Source organism: Salmo trutta, unplaced genomic scaffold (assembly GCF_901001165.1).
Source record: "Salmo trutta unplaced genomic scaffold, fSalTru1.1, whole genome shotgun sequence".
Taxonomy (NCBI): domain Eukaryota; kingdom Metazoa; phylum Chordata; class Actinopteri; order Salmoniformes; family Salmonidae; genus Salmo; species Salmo trutta.
Window position 1 is genome coordinate 270,001 of NW_021822705.1, and position 12,731 is coordinate 282,731.

The 12,731-nt window shown below is 42.2% G+C and overlaps 1 pseudogene; it reads left to right on the top strand.

The window, feature by feature from the left end:
- The window catches only part of LOC115183921 (protein MTSS 1-like), an 86,976-nt pseudogene extending 74,547 nt beyond the window's left edge, over positions 1–12,429 (top strand).
- The last annotated feature ends 302 nt before the right edge of the window (positions 12,430–12,731 follow it).

Genomic DNA, 12,731 nt, shown 5'->3' on the forward strand with positions numbered 1-12,731 from the left:
GTCTGTCTGTCTGTCTGTCTGTCTGTCTGTCTGTCTGTCCTTCATCCAGGCTGTCTGTCTGTACTTCATCCAGTCTGTCTGTCTGTTGTCTGTCTGTCTGTCTGTCTGTCTGTCTGTGTCTGTCTGTCTGTCTGTCTGTCCTTCATCCAGGCTGTGTGTTAAGCCTAAATGGGACCCTGCAGTGTTAATAAACATTAATAGCTCTTTAAACCAGAGGAAGTGATTTGTAAAAAGGCCTTTTTATTTCTAATTAATCTCCTAGCAGATTAGTCAGTTGTAGCATGGTTTGGCGTTTTGAGCCGAGGCATAGAGGTTAGCCAAGAGCAAATGAAACCTGCCTTGTAGGGCATTACAGTGAGTAACCTTTATGCTGCTTTTATTATTGTCATTTCTTTATTTAACCTTTTATTTAACCTTTATCTAACCTTTATTTAACCGTTTATTTAACTAGGCAAGTCAGTTAAGAGCAAATTCTTATCTACAGTGACAGCCTACCCCGGCCAAACCCCAACGACGCTGGGCCAATTGTGCGCCGCCCTACGGGACTCCCAATCACGGCCGGTTGTGATACAGCCTGGAATCGAACCAGGATGTCTGTAGTGACGCCTCTAGCACTGAGATGCAGAGCCTGCGGCCACTCGGGAGCTACTAGCTTGCTCCCAGACCTAAAGGCCTGTGTGCTCTAGCCAAGCTGAAAACGATAAAGGAGTTCACTAAGCTAAAGCACATTCACATCTGGACCTGGCCACTTCAGCTGTAGTGTTCCCTTGAGTCCTGTCTGTGTCTCTAGTGTCTATGTTAGAGTATGTTAGGCTGCAGAGCCTTAGTTAATGGGGTGTTGTAGTTCAGCAGGGCCCTGTCCTGTCGTAGCTGCTCTGTCCTGTTGATGAGGCAGAGGAGGGGAACGGAACAGGGAACAATACCCTGGGAGGAAGTCCCCGTGAGGGAGACAATGTGTCCGTCCGCTGCAGCTCAGTCCTGGGCCTCGGGGGTCGTACAGCTGCTGGGACCTTTCAGTGTTTAGGGGGACCCTGGGCGGTCTTCCAGTGTTTAGGGGGACCAGGGGCCTTTGTGTAGACTAGGTACCCCTGGTGGAATTTGACAAGCGTGTTGTGGCACCTCATTGCTACTCTCCTCCCATACATGGACCACATGCCCAGCTAAACACAGAATTTCCTGGTGGCATCGACGGCCATGGTCTTCGATGCCCCCTTGTGTGGCCGTAATGCCCTCTAAAAACATCCATGCCTTGCAGCCACCATAGTGGCCATTGTGCACTTGTGCTTTATATAATAATTGTAAATCCCTTCTCCCAGCTGCCAATTGGCCTGCTCCAAAGCACCTCTCACTCACATGACTTTTTCAGACATCTCAATTGTTATTAGCCAATGCCTATCATGTGATGTGATCTGTGAGGCCCCAGCTCGGCTACTAGTGAAGACGCATCGGGGATTCAACGGCACGCGTCCTTATCGAATTTAGAGGTGCATATTAAACATGTTACAAAGAAACTGTCCACATTTACTTTTAGGTCAGCCAACAAGATGAGTCACAAACAGCAAGAGCACTAGCCTATCTACTATCCCCCATAGTACAACAGTTGATCCATTCTATTGGTCAGCTTGTCCTTCTGTGTGACAAATAATATTCCAAACAAACTCTGGGACAGTTGTAGGACGACAGATCACAAATTAATACAACCACTGTAGCCAACATCAATTAAAAAAAAACATTTTAAAAGCAATGAGGCTGATGCAACAGATCAGAAGATTTAGCTTAAAATGTTGATAAACTATTAGTCTATATTTTCACATTCTAAACTATTAGACTATATCTTCACATTCTAAACTATTAGACTATAACTTCACATTCTAAACTATTAGACTATAACTTCACATTCTAAACTATTAGACTATATCTTCACATTCTAAACTATTAGTCTATATCTTCACATTCTAAACTATTAGACTATATCTTCACGTTCTAAACTATTAGACTATATCTTCACATTCTAAACTATTAGTCTATATCTTCACATTCTAACTATTAGTCTATATCTTCACATTCTAAACTGTTAGTCTATATCTTCACATTCTAAACTGTTAGTCTATATCTTCACATTCTAAACTATTAGTCTATATCTTCACATTCTAAACTGTTAGTCTATATCTTCACATTCTAAACTGTTAGTCTATATCTTCACATTCTAAACTGTTAGTCTATATCTTCACATTCTAAACTATTAGTCTATATCTTCACATTCTAAACTATTAGACTATATCTTCACATTCTAAACTATTAGACTATATCTTCACATTCTAAACTATTAGTCTATATCTTCACATTCTAAACTATTAGTCTATATCTTCACATTCTAAACTATTAGTCTATATCTTCACATTCTAAACTATTAGTCTATATCTTCACATTCTAAACTATTAGTCTATATCTTCACATTCTAAACTATTAGTCTATATCTTCACATTCTAAACTGTTAGTCTATATCTTCATTATAAACTGTTAGTCAATATCTTCACATTATAAACTGTTAGTCTATATCTTCACATTAAAACTGTTAGTCTATATCTTCACATTCTAAACTATTAGACTATATCTTCACATTCTAAACTATTAGTCTATATCTTCACATTCTAAACTGTTATCTAATTCTTCACATTCTAAACTATTAGTCTATATCTTCACATTCTAAACTATTAGTCTATATCTTCACATTCTAAACTATTAGTCTATATCTTCACATTCTAAACTATTAGACTATATCTTCACATTCTAAACTATTAGTCTATATCTTCACATTCTAACTGTTAGTCTAGATCTTCACATTCTAACTATTAGTCTATATCTTCACATTCTAAACTATTAGTCTATATCTTCACATTCTAAACTATTAGTCTATATCTTCACGTTATGAACTGTTAGTCTATATCTTCACATTATAAACTATTAGTCAATATCTTCACATTATAAACTGTTAGTCTATATCTTCACATTATAAGCGCAGCAATGCGCAGACGGCAGTCGGCTACAAGCACGAATGTTCCACTATGCAATTAGCAGGAAAACACATTTCTCCAAAGCGCACTGCAATGCGAGCGGTTTCATTTGACAGAGACAAACTATAGCCAATACCATAGTCTACCCCCTACTCTTTGACAGGCAGGCTAATTCATTATTTGTGTACATTTACATATACTTATGTTTTTCTTAACAGAACAGCGTTTTTCAGTTTTCAAAACAATTTAGTTGGCTATTTGGTTAATATCCTTGGTACCCTAGCAGATAGCCTTGGTACCCTAGCAGATAGCCTTGGTGTCCTAGCAGATAGCCTTGGTGCCCTAGCAGATAGCCTTGGTACCCTAGCGGATAGCCTTGTTACCCTAGCAGATAGCCTTGGTACCCTAGCGATAGCCTTGGTGTCCTAGCAGATAGCCTTGGTGCCCTAGCAGATAGCCTTGGTACCCTAGCGGATAGCCTTGGTGCCCTGGCAGATGACCTTGGTGCCCTAGCAGATAGCCTTGGTGCCCTGGCACCTCTTGAAGGCCATATGGCCTTGCCCCTAAAATCCTGAAATTCCAGGCCTGTCCTCTCCCTCCCTCCCTCATTGGGCCTTTAGGTTTATTACTGGTGGTGATGTTACAACTCACCATTGTGTTTTGTATCAAAAAGTGGGTTGGGCGTCTTTGTATGTAAGGAGAGAGCAGCATTCTCTAGTGTTTATTTACAAAGCACTCATGCAGAAACTTCCTATTTATCTATCATCATTAATTTAAACCCGGTCTCAGGCTTGGATAACACCAGGGACACCAGGGACATTGATTCAGCTCTAACCAGGATGTATTGTTTGTGTGTTACAGGAGGCACCAGGGACATTGGTTCAGCTCTAACCAGGATGTATTGTTTGTGTGTTACAGGAGGCACCAGGGACATTGGTTCAGCTCTAACCAGGATGTATTGTTGTGTGTTACAGGAGGCACCAGGGACATTGGTTCAGCTCTAACCAGGATGTGTATGAGACACAGAAGTATCGAGGCCAAGCTCAGAGACTTTTCAATGTAAGGATGTTCTCATTTACAACCACACTACTAGACCATCATTTACCATTGATTTGTAGTACATGTCACTTTGAACGAAATTAAGAAGTGTTTGTGGTGTGTGCGTGTGGGCGTGTGTGTGCGTGTGTGTGTGTGGTGTGTGCGTGTGTGTGTGTGTGTGTGTGTGTGGTGTGTGTGTGTGTGTGTGTATGTGGGTGTGTGTGTGTGTGTGTGTGTGTGTGTGTGTGTGTGTGTGTGTGTGTGTGTGTAACAGTGTCGTTAAAGTGAGACATTACTGATGAATCTGTAGAATGTCACCCAGCTCAGCCGATTCTACTCTTTCCCAGCATTCCACTGTCTCAGGGGCATGACTGGTCCACGACACACACACAGTCACACAGGGAGATCTCATTTCTTCAAGGCATTTTGGAGAAATTCTTCTTGCGTCTCCATGGCTGTGACAGTGTGCGTAGTAAACCTAGGTGCCTGTGGTCAAGCCTAGCTACACACACACACTCACACACACACACACACACACCACACACACACACCAACACACACACACACACACACACAACACCAAAACACATACACAGACAGACACACAGACAGACACACACACACACACACATACACACATAATGAAAAACACACACACAGTCACCACCGCTATGCCCCGCCCCCTCACCACCGCTATGCCCCGCCCCATCACTGTTATGCCCTGCCCCCTCATCACCACTACCGCCCGCCCCCCATCACCGCTCTGCCCCGCCCCCTCATCACCACTATGCCCCGCCCCATCATTGCTCTGCCCCGCCCCCTCATCACCGCTATGCCCCGCCCCCTCATCACCGCTATGCCCCGCCCCCTCACCACCACTATGCCCTGCCCCATCATTGCTCTGCCCCGCCCCTCATCACCACTATGCCCCGCCCCCTCATCACCGCTCTGCCCCGCCCCCCTCATCACCACTATGCCCCACCCCCTCATCACCGCTATGCCCCGCCCCCTCATCATCGCTATGCCCCGCCCCCACATCACCGCTATGCCCCGCCCCCTCATCACCGCTATGCCCTGCCCCCACATCACCGCTATGCCCCGCCCCCTCATCACCACTATGCCCCGCCCCCACATCACCGCTATGCCCCGCCCCCTCATCACCACTATGCCCCGCCCCCACATCACCGCTATGCCCCGCCCCCTCATCACCACTATGCCACGCCCCCTCATCACCACTATGCCCGCCCCCATCACCACTATGCCTCGCCCCCATATCACCACTATGCCCCGCCACCTCATCACACTATGCCCCGCCCCCTCATCACCAATGCCCCGCCCCCACATCACCGATATACCCCGCCACCTCATCACCACTATTCCCCGCCCCCTCATCACCACTAATCCCCGCCCCCTCATCACCACTATGCCCCGCCCCCTCATCACCACTATGCCCCTCTCTACTGAAAGACTAGCCTTTTGGTGGGCTAGGAGAGATCCTAATAAACAATACAGGATTCTAATGTTTCTCACCTTTGTGATTGCTGTGACCTGCAGGGCTTTCATGGACTGCATGATCACCCTCTACAGGATCAGATGGAGGAGTGGAAGAGAGGAACTAACACTGGATAAGGACCATGCTAAAGGTATCATCATAACATATAGATATATAATAATATAGAGAGGAACCAACACTCTGGATAAGGACCATGCTAAAGGTACCATCATAACATATAGATATATAATAATATAGAGAGGAACCAACACTCTGGATAAGGACCATGCTAAGGTACCATCATAACATATGATATATAATAATATAGAGAGGACCAACACTCTGGATAAGGACCATGCTAAAGGTACCATCATAACATATAGATTAATAATATAGAGAGGAACCAACGCTCTGGATAAGGACCATGCTAAAGGTACCATCATAACATATAGATATATAATAATATAGAGAGGAACCAACACTCTGGATAAGGACCATGCTAAAGGTACCATCATAACTATAGAGATATATAATATAGAGAGGAACCAACGCTCTGGATAAGGACCATGCTAAAGGTACCATCATAACATATAGATATATAATAATATAGAGAGGAACCAACGCTCTGGATAAGGACCATGCTAAAGGTACCATCATAACATATAGATATATAATAATATAGAGAGGAACCAACACTCTGGATAAGGACCATGCTAAAGGTACCATCATAACATATAGATTATAATAAATAGAGAGGAACCAACGCTCTGGATAAGGACCATGCTAAAGGTACCATCATAACATATAGATATATAATATAGAGGAACCAACACTCTGGATAAGGACCATGCTAAAGGTACCATCATAACATAGATATATATAATATAGAGAGGAACCAACACTCTGGATAAGGACCATGCTAAAGGTACCATCATAACATAGATATATATAATATAGAGAGGAACTAACACTCTGGATAAGGACCATGCTAAAGGTACCATCATAACATATAGATATATAATAATATAGAGAGGAACCAACACTCTGGATAGGACCATGCTAAAGGTACCATAAATATAGTATATAATAATATAGAGAGGAACCAACACTCTGGATAAGGACCATGCTAAAGGTACCATCGTAACATAGATATATAATAATATAGAGAGGAACCAACACTCTGGAAGGACCATGCTAAAGGTACCATCGTAACATATAGATATATAATAATATAGAGAGGAACCAACACTCTGGATAAGGACCATGCTAAAGTTACCATCGTAACATATAGATATATAATAATATAGAGGAACCAACACTCTGGATAAGGACCATGCTAAAGGTACCATCATAACTATAGATATATAATAATATAGAGAGGAACTAACACTCTGGATAAGGACCATGCTAAAGGTACCATCATAACATATAGATATATAATAATATAGAGAGGAACCAACACTCTGGTAAGGACCATGCTAAAGGTACCATCATAACATATAGATATATAATAATATAGAGAGGAACCAACACTCTGGATAAGGACCATGCTAAAGGTACCATCATAACATATAGATATATAATAATATAGAGAGGAACCAACACTCTGGATAAGGACCATGCTAAAGGTACCATCATAAATATAGATATAAATAATATAGAGAGGAACCAACACTCTGGATAAGGACCATGCTAAAGGTACCATCGTACATATAGATATAATAATATAGAGAGGAACCAACACTCTGGATAAGGACCATGCTAAAGGTACCATCGTAACATATAGATATATAATAATATAGAGAGGAACCAACGCTCTGGATAAGGACCATGCTAAAGGTACCATCATAACATAGATAATAATAATATAGAGAGGAACCAACGCTCTGGATAAGGACCATGCTAAAGGTACCATCATAACATATATATATATAATATAGAGAGGAACCAACGCTCTGGATAAGGACCATGCTAAAGGTACCATCATAACATATAGATATATATAATATAGAGAGGAACTAACATCTGGATAAGGACCTGTGTAACAGTGTAGGTTCCGTCCCTCTCTTCGCCCCAACCCGGGCTTGAACCAGGGACCCTTGCACACATCAACAACTGACACCCCACGAAGCATCGTTACCCATCGCGCCACAAAAGCCGCGGCCCTTGCAACGCAAGGGGAAACCTACTTCAAGTCTCAGAGAGAGTGACGTCACCGATTGAAACGCTATTAGCGCGCACCACCGCTAACTAACTAGCCATTTCACATCGGTTACACTCACCCCCCATTTGACCTCCTCCTTTTCCGCAGCAACCAATGATCCGGGTCAACAGCATCAATGTAACAGTGTAGGTTCCGTCCCTCTCTTCGCCCCAACCCGGGCTCGAACCAGGGACCCTTGCACACATCAACAACTGACACCCCACGAAGCATCGTTACCCATCGCGCCACAAAAGCCGCGGCCCTTGCAACGCAAGGGGAAACCCTACTTCAAGTCTCAGAGAGAGTGACATCACCGATTGAAACGCTATTAGCGCGCACCACCGCTAACTAACTAGCCATTTCACATCGGTTACACATGCTAAAGGTATCATCATAACATATAGATATGTAAAATATAGAGAGGAACCAACACTCTGGATAAGGACCATGCTAAAGGTACCATCAAACATATAGATATATAATAGTATAGAGAGGAACCAACACTCTGGATAAGGACCATGCTAAAGGTACCATCATAACATATAGATATATAATAATATAGAGAGGAACCAACACTCTGGATAAGGACCATGCTAAAGGTACCATCAACATATAGATAATATAATATAGAGAGGAACCAACACTCTGGATAGGACCATGCTAAAGGTTCATCATAACATATAGATATAATAATATAGAGGAACCAACGCTCTGGATAAGGACCATGCTAAAGGTACCATCATAACATAGATTATAATATTAGAGAGGAACCAACACTCTGGATAAGGACCATGCTAAAGGTACCATCATAACATATAGATATATAATAGTATAGAGAGGAACCAACACTCTGGATAAGGACCATGCTAAAGGTACCATCATAACATATAGATATATAATAATATAGAGAGGAACCAACACTCTGGATAAGGACCATGCTAAAGGTACCATCATAACATATAGATATATAATAATATAGAGAGGAACCACACTCTGGATAAGGACCATGCTAAAGGTACCATCATAACATATAGATATATAATAATATAGAGAGGAACCAACACTCTGGATAAGGACCATGCTAAAGGTACCATCATAACATATAGATATATAATAATATAGAGAGGAACCAACGCTCTGGATAAGGACCATGCTAAAGGTACCATCATAACATATAGATATATAATATATAGAGAGGAACCAACACTCTGGATAAGGACCATGCTAAGGTACCATCATAACATATAGATATATAATAATATAGAGAGGAACCAACACTCTGGATAAGGACCATGCTAAGGTATCATCATAACAGAGAGTTAGAGAGAGAGGGGGGTGTATATATATATATACACAGTTGAAGTCAGAAGTTTACATACACTTTAGCCAAATACATTTAAACTCAGTTTTTTCACAATTCCTGACATTTAATCTTAGTAAAAATTCCCTGTCTTAGGTCAGTTAGGATCACCACTTTATTTTAACAATGTGAAATGTCAGAATAATAGTATAAAGAATGATTATTTCAGCTTTTATTCTTTTCATCACATTCCCAGCGGGTCAGAAGTTTACATACACTCAATTAGTATTTGGTAGCATTGCCTTTAAATTGTTTAACTTGGGTCAAATGTTTCGGGTAGCCTTCCGCAAGCTTCCCACAATAAATTGGGTAAATTTTGGCCCTTCCTCCTGACAGAGCTGGTGTAACTGAGTCAGGTTTGTAGGCCTCCTTGCTCGCACACGCTTTTTCAGTTCTGCCCACAAATTTTCTACGGGATTGAGGTCAGGGCTTTGTGATGGCCACTCCAATACCTTGACTTTGTTGTCCTTAAGCCATTTTGCCACAACTTTGGACGTATGCTTGAGGTCATTGTCCATTTGGAAGACCCATTTGCGACCAAGCTTAACCTCCTGACTGATGTCTTGAGATGTTGCTTTAATATATGCACATAATTTCCTTCCTCATCTATTTTGTGAAAGTGTACCAGTCTCCTGCAGAAAAGCACCCCGCACATGATGCTGCCACCCCCGTACTTCACGGTTGGGATGGTGTTCTTCGGCTTGCAAGCCTCCCCTTTTTTCCTCCAAACATAACGATGGTCACTATGGCCAAACAGTTCTATTTTGTTTCATCAGACCAGAGGACATTTCTCCAAAAAGTACGATCTTTTCCCCATGTGCAGTTGCAAACCGTAGTCTGGCTTTTTTATGGCGGTTTTGGAGCAGTGGCTTCTTCCTTGCTGAGTGGCCTTTCAGGTTATGTTGATATAGGGCTCGTTTTACTGTGGATATAGATATTTGTACCTGTTTCCTCCAGCATCTTCACAAGGTCCTTTTCTGTTCTGGGATTGATTTGCACTTTTTCACACCAAAGTACTTTCATCTCTAGAAGAGAGAGAGCGTCTCCTTCCTGAACGGTTGACGGCTGCTGCAGGTCCCATGGTGTTTATACTTGGTACTATTGTTTGTACAGATGAATGTGGTACCTTCAAACTTCTGACCCACTGGAATTGTGATACGGTGAATTATAAATGAAATAATCTGTCTGTAAAAATTGTTGGAAAAATTACTTGTGTCATGCACAAAGTAGATGTCCTAACCGACTTGCCAAACTATAGTTTGTTTACAAGAAATTTGTGGCGTTTGAAAAACGAGTTTTAATGACTCCACCTAAGTGTATGTAAACTTCCGACTGAACTGTATAATAATATAACCATACACTAAAGCCAGTGTAATATACACGTGAACAAAAGTATGTGGACATGCTAGTCGAACATCTCATTCCAAAATCGACCATTAAAATGGAGTTGGTCTGCTGCGATAACAGCCTCCACTCTTCTGGAAGGCTTTCCACTAGATGTTGGAACATTGCTGCTATAACAGCCTCCACTCTTCTGGGAAGGCTTTCCACTAGATGTTGGAACATTGCTGCTATAACAGCCTCCACTCTCTGGGAAGGCTTTCCACTAGATGTTGGAACATTGCTGCTATAACAGCCTCCACTCTCTGGGAAGGCTTTCCACTAGATGTTGGAACATTGCTGCTATAACAGCCTCCTCTCTTCTGGGAAGGCTTTCCACTATGTTGGAACATTGCTGCTATAACAGCCTCCACTCTTCTGGGAAGGCTTTCCACTAGATGTTGGAACATTGCTGCGAGGATTTGCTTCCATTCAGACAAGAGAATTAGTGAGGTCGGGTACTGATGTTGGGCGATTAGGCCTGGCTCACAGTCTGCGTTCCAATTAATCCCAAAGGTGTTCGATGGGGTTGAGGTCAGTGCTCTGTGCAGGCCAGTCAAGTTCTTCCACACCAATCTCAATAACCATTCTGTACGGCATTGTCATGCTGAAACAGGAAAGGGCCTTCCCCAAATTGTTGCCACGAAGTTGGAACAAGCTAGTCACAAAGTTTTACGAGCATCAGCACTCGGCGATCCCGTCCTGTGAGCTTGTGTGGCCTACCACTTCGCGGCTGAGCCGTTGTTGCACCTAGACATTTCCCTTCACATAACAGCACTTACAGTTGACCCGGAGCAGCTCTAGCAGGGCAGAAATTTGATGAACTGATTTGTTGGAAAGGTGGCATCCTATCACGTTGAAAGTCACTGAGCTCTTCAGTAAGGCCATTCTACTGCCAATGTTTGTCTATGGAGATTACGTGGCTGTGTGCTTGATTTTATACACCTGTCAGCAACGGTGTGGCTGAAATAGTTTATCTATATATATAATATATATATATTATATATATATACATATATTATACCTCTGCACACACAGTCAACATTCACTCTCTGTTTAGGGTTTAGCTTATTTTCTTTTCCTCTTTGACCCGAATTTTGTTTTATTGTACAATTTAGTAAAACACGCGTCAAAACCAACAAGACAGGGTCAGTCATATGAGCTCACTATTTGGCACAATAGTGAACCAATGAGTTATAGCTGTTATTAAATGGCTGATAAACGACAGAATAACATGTATACCAGTCAGCTACTTCACCTTTTACCACCTCCACAAATGTTGTAATATCCACTGACTGTGCTCAGCTTTAGGGTTTCCTGACACGCTGTTGACCCCATTTCCCCCCCACAGAGTACAAGAAAGTTCGGAGTGAGATCAAGAAGAAGTCTTTAGACACTCTGAAGCTACAGAAGAAGGCAAAGAAAGGTAGACTATATCCATCCATCTGTCTCTGTCTGTCTGTCTGTCTGTCTGTCTGTCTGTCTGTCTGTCTGTCTGTCTGTCCAGTCCAGTCCAGTCCAGTCCAGTCCCGTCCTGCTTCACTTCTCTACTGGCTGTGCCATAAAATAGAGTTATTACAACATATGTACGATACATATAATGTCTGTGGGCTTGGCCGTATGAAGTAAAGTATACACACTGTACCTCTATGGGCTGTTGTTTCCCCTTGAGGTCCTACCTACACATTCCATGTAGTCTAAAGCAAATAGAGTTGAACGTCAATGAGGCTACTCAGGGACTCTACAGTATAAAACACAGTACATATTTATGTAACATTTATTATATAGTACATCTCTATGTCCTTTATCATCTCTGAACGTCATCTCTACGTACATTTGGTACGCTTAGGCAAATGGACATGCAAATTGAGTTGAACATCCTCCCTACTGAATGTCCTTACTCTATGCTATGGTTTCTGTGGTTATGTAAGAATGTTCCTGATCCCTGTCAGACTCTGTGGATTGGCAGATATCATTTGTACACATGAATCTATCTGAATGATGTCTGGAAACATGGAGAAAAAAACAACAACATCAGCTCATATTGTCTGTCATTATACTGAAACCAGGACACCGGTTGTGTCCCAAATGACACCTTATTCCTATATAGTGCACTACTTTAGTACAGGGTCTATAGGGCCCAAAGAAGTGCTCTACATAGGAAATAGGGTGCCATTTGGAACAGATTCTCTGCTCAACTACTGAGTATCCGTTTGTGTCGTCCTTTCTCCCGTAGGACAGACA